We start from the raw sequence: 5,516 nt of genomic DNA on the forward strand, positions 1-5,516 counted from the left end.
CTAAAGGAGAAAAATGGCAAAAAAAAAAAAATGTTTATGCCAATTCACTAGGAATTTTTTTTGAGCTAGGCCTAAATCCATGGAAAACATGTTTTTTAATGTGACTGTGCAGGTCAAGCTGGCCCTAGAAGTAAATCTGAGCTTATGATTTTTTAAAAATACTTTTTATTTTCCAATTATAGTTGGCATACAATATTATATTAGTTTCAGATGCACAACATAGTGATTAGACATCTATATAACTCATGAATGATCCACCCCAGTAAATCGAGTACCCCTCTGACACTGTACATAGTTATTACAATATTATTAACTATATTCCTCATGCTATACTTTATAGCTCTATGACTATTTTGTAACCACCGATTTGTACTTCTTAATCCCTTCCACCTTTTTTAGTGACACCCAACCCCCTCCCATCTGGTAACCTTCAAAATGTTATCTGTACCTATGAAGTTGTTTCTGGGGTTTTTTTGTGTGTTTTTTGTTTGTTTGTTTTTAGATTCCACATGTCGTTCAATCATATGGTGTTTATTTTTCTCTATCTGACTTACTCCACTCAGCGCAATATCCTCTAGGTCCGTGACTTTTAACTCTGTAACATCCGGCCTTTTTTTTTTTTTCTTTCAAGATGGCAAGTACAATCTCTAATTTAAGTTTTGTCAGATAAATGGCAATTATTGTCAAAACCCTCACAATTGCCACCATTTCTTGAAAACTTAAATCAGGGCTATGCTTTAGAGATGTTATCTAGTATCCACAACAACCTTATAAGGTAGGTACTACTTCCTACATTTTATAGATTAAGAAGAGGTAAATAGCTTGCACAAAATCACAAATTTAAATTATTAGAATCCTTAGTCTGGTATGTTTTATCTAAGTTATATAATGATATCCACTAGACTTTAGTCTAGTCCTATCATTTCTTTGTATTTCTCTTTTCTCATCACTAAAGATATGGAGTTGAAAATTTGAGGCAATTTTTAAACTTTGTGAATTATAGACTTTTTTTTTAAATGAAATTGCATATATAACCTTGGCTTATAAAAATTAAGTTTCAGGAAGAGAAGAAAATAAGTTTTTGAATCTTCCCATTCCTGTGGTGGTCTAGAAACAGTTTTGTTATAATCTTGGCTTCTACAGAAAACCTACTTTGAAAACTACTAGACTACAGGCCCTTTTGGGGCCCATTCAAATTCCTTCTATTAATCCCCTTCACATTTCTCCTTCAAAATCTATTTTTACCAAAAAAATTTATGAACCTAGTAAAGAATTTTATAGTGAACAATTTCATAATGAACACCATGGGCAGCTGGGAGAAACTGTGGGTTAAGGGTCCTTTCTAGTCTTCCTATTCTCTATTACTCACCAAATAGTTCAGAGACGATAAACACGTCTTATCTGAGGAAATTATTTAGACCATCCAAGAGACAAAAACCATGTCATATCAGATTTACCTCTGGTCTCGCACATAGAGTTCTTTCTGCACAGACTCTTGATCAAGATGGCCTAATGTTCCTTCACCATGACTAAACTTACACAGGTTTCTTCCTAACAATAGGCCTCTGACTTCTCTTTTTCTAAAAACATTTTCTTTAGAAATCTTACAATTATAAATTCTTTCTTTGCCACTTTGAGATGTAAATATTCTGCCAGTCTCTTGCCAGTTTTACAACCTAAGAATGTTTTTCTCTAGGAACTTTTCAAGGAATAGATGATTGCCAAGGCTTGCTAGCCTCTTAGGTCAATGGCAGAAAAAAGTGAAAACAAAATAAACCTAGATTTTAAGAGTTGAATGAAGATGAGAGTATTTTCAAGGAAACAGACAATAAAAAATGTCATGTGTGTATTGAGTGACGGCAAGAACAAACTTCAAATGAGAAGATATATCACTTCACAGCATCTGCAAACAGGGGAGAAAGAACTCTTCTAGGATAAAGGCTAGGACAGATGTGGGGTCATTCGGAGAAGGGAAGGGGAGGTTTTGCAATACTAAGTCAATGAAGGGGAAAGTAACCAAATGAGAAATAAATTCAAAGTGAAAAAAACTTTACCAGAATTGATGTAGCAGGAAGAGATATAATTTAGGTGACCTTGAAGTAATAATGCTTTCCTGTGATCTCCAAATTGGAAACTGTGCTCATGATGATCATAAGGTAAAATTTCTCAGGTTGACGGCCCAAGAACACTGTAATACCAAGCAACGATAACAAAATTAATTAGGATGGAAAGTTCTTACTGAACATTTTGTATAATTTCAGTCCAACCACATGGCCATTTCAGCATAAACTGCTTATTAAAATGCTGCATTCCCTTTGATCCAAATCCATGCTCCACTGATATTCTAAGTAGTGATAGTCATTAGATTAGTGATAAAATTTTATTACATAGAGAGAATAATGAAAGTTATGCCTTTGTGTTAGACAAAAAGAAAAAAAAAATCAAAGCAATCAGTTCACAAAGACCTAAACAAAGATAGAAAATATGAGAATTGACTTGAAACTCTTGGTTATTAAACATTTCCTGACTTAGAGATTCTATAAATATTTATGCGAGGAGTGAAAGAAATTTGGCTGTAGAATAAGGCATGGAGCAGTATTGAGACTTTTTGTGTGCAGCTAAAATTTATCTGTGAACACTCGTTCGTTCAGTCACTGCAGCAAATTCTCTCAGCTCACAGTCACGAAAACATATGGAATTTAAGCCATACTCCAGTGTAAGGTCCAGAATGTTTAGGGTAGATGCAGAAGAGCCATAGCATGGCCCCTTCTTGTTTCTTTACCTTAACTCTGTCACTCCAGGTGAAGGAAATGATCTCTCTGTGCTTGTAAAAGAAAGACGCTCATTAGAGCCCTTTCTTCACTTATTTTAGACTGCTTTCAGGAGATTAATAAAAAAGCCTTGGTGAAAATTATATTTTTCTTTTAGTTATATCACAAGTTTATGTTCACAATCCTACTCAAAAACTGTGGTCCCCAGAACACAAAAGTGTTAAAAATATATATATTAGTTCTTTGTATATCTCAATGTTCTCCTTAAGAGTGGAGGAATTAGCTAGAGACAAATATAATGCTTCTTTCATGCTCAAAAACTTTCTAAAATAAAAAGGCAAAAAAATTATTGTGCCTCATTATGCTGAGTATTATACTAGACACTTTTCATTTGGTCCATTTCTCATAATATCTTTGTTAGATGGTTACTTCTATCAACATTTAAAAAGAAGAGGCCTAGATTCAAAAAAGATATAATATTTAGGTTAAGCCAAATGCTATAACAAAGATGTCAATAATCCAGATGTGAATAACTCCTTAAACAAAATAGAAATTTATTTTTTTCCCTCTAAGGTCAAAATGGGTAACACTGACCTATAAGGTTGAAATGTCGACACTGATGGTTGACTTTTCTTTTTCTAATGCCATTGCCCAATTTAAGCTTTGTTTGCTGAGGCATTAATTTCAAAGATGGCTATCTCGAATTAAACACACTGGTAGCCACATACTAGATAAAGAGCCAGGCCTCCTCCCTATAGTGAGGCCCCTTTGAGAATCTTGGTTGATTTCAATGACTAGCCATTTAGCTCATTTGTTTTTTCTCTTTGCATGCTTTAAATTCCTGCTTTTAAATTTTAAATTTATCAATAAAGAGTGAGTCCACAGAACCCTGAACTCCCACTCACTCATAACCCCAATAAAAAGAGTACCCCAAGCCTGTTCTTTCTCTCTTTCTATCACAAAAACCAGGACCTCTCACTGTGTGGCCTTAGATGTGTCATGTAAATTCCAGGTCCTATAAGTAATAAACCTTTTTTTTTTTTAAGTTTCCTGATGATTTTTGCTAAGGGTCTTCTTGCGATCACAGTAAGGGCTGGGCCAGCCACAATATTGGTTATAGGTTGTCTGAGACCCGCAAACAAAATAAGGGGTCTTTTTTCTAAGAATTTATTCAAGGATCCAAGTCCTGTTCCATTTTAGGATTCTGTCACCTTCAACATGTGGGTTTCAAGGTGACTGAAGAAAGGGAAAGAGAAACAGAATCTCACATGGGGGTATTTTATGGGCTAGTCCTAAAATGGTACATACTACTTCCTTTGCCCAGAACTCAGTCACATGTCTACTCTTAACCCTAAGGTAGCCTGGAAAATGCATTCTAGTTGTGATCTCAGAAGGAAGAGAAAATGAGTTTTGGAATAGCTAGCTAGTCTCAAGCACACTCAACTTTTCTAGTCACCAGACATACATTTAAATCTTTGTCCCACGTGTAGAACAACCTCTCCTCTTCCCCTCAAAAGACAGCTCAAAATCTCATTCCAGCAAAGCATCCATGTAAGAGTCTAAAATCTAGTACTGTGCAGTTTTTTCTCTCATATTTGGATATGACATCTTAAAATATAAGTTATCTTTCAGAAAGCAGGTATAAGAATAATTATAATAATATCACTTGTAGTAGCATATCATTGAAATAAATTTCATGGAAGAATAAATAAATTATGGTATATTCAAAATAGTTAATTAATAATGAAAATGGATACACTCCAGCTCCATCCAAAAATATAAATTATAGAAACCTAATATACATGACTTGCATAGAATTCTAACATATATGTGGCAACGGTATGTATAAATTACATTTTATTAGCAAGTGTAATAAGAACTCTCTAGAAAAAACACCCTGTTATATTGAGCACCTTTTTTGAAAAGCTCACTTTGAGTTGAGATTAATTAACAAAGACTGAATAAAGAAGGAAAGAAATTTTATTTTCTCCTCTTAATGGTAAACCATTTTCACAATCAATATTTGCAATCAATTTATCATTACGACACCTGAAAATGGGTATCGTGTCTCCCACCTAAGAAGGAAAATATGATGTACTGAAGTATCCCATCCAGGAGAGAGTGAAAAGAGACAAGACAATTCCCTCTAGCCCAAGAAAAATGTGGAAAGAAGAGCAGAAGAGAGATGCCTGTGAGAAGAGCACGAATTACTCTTCAGAGCTTCCAACAAAGCCAGAGATAACATGGGCAAGATGGATTGATGAGGTGATTGGTAGCAGAGAGGTTTTACCCCACTTTAACAGGTAAGGAAGAGACGCCACTAAGGTTATCTTTCTACCAATCTGGGGGGCAACTGTAACTAGAGGAAAGAAAAATAAAATGGCCACATATGCTAGTTAGGAAAAGGAGGAACTTGACATAGCTTTCCCCAAGCATCTCAGCCGTCATGCTACTCTCAGCTAGAATGAGACTCACAATTTTCCTCATGCACTTGAGAGTGTGAGAGGGACACACAGAAAAGTTAGCTGAGAGTCTGACTGTGATATCGCCAGAAAAGGTGGTAGTCATAGGAACAAATTTATCTTTAATTCAAGGACTGCCAGAGCCTGAGATTAAGTGAGAGTTGCATTTATATCTCAAAGGGTCTATGTTACCAGTGAGACCTGAGGTTGATCCTAGTAAGTAGAGAAGACTACTGAGCCCCAATTTAGCTGACAAAGAATAAACCACAAATTCAAAAGTAGT

This window comes from Pteropus vampyrus, unplaced genomic scaffold, assembly GCF_000151845.1.
Source record: "Pteropus vampyrus isolate Shadow unplaced genomic scaffold, Pvam_2.0 Scaffold18, whole genome shotgun sequence".
Lineage (NCBI taxonomy): Eukaryota > Metazoa > Chordata > Mammalia > Chiroptera > Pteropodidae > Pteropus > Pteropus vampyrus.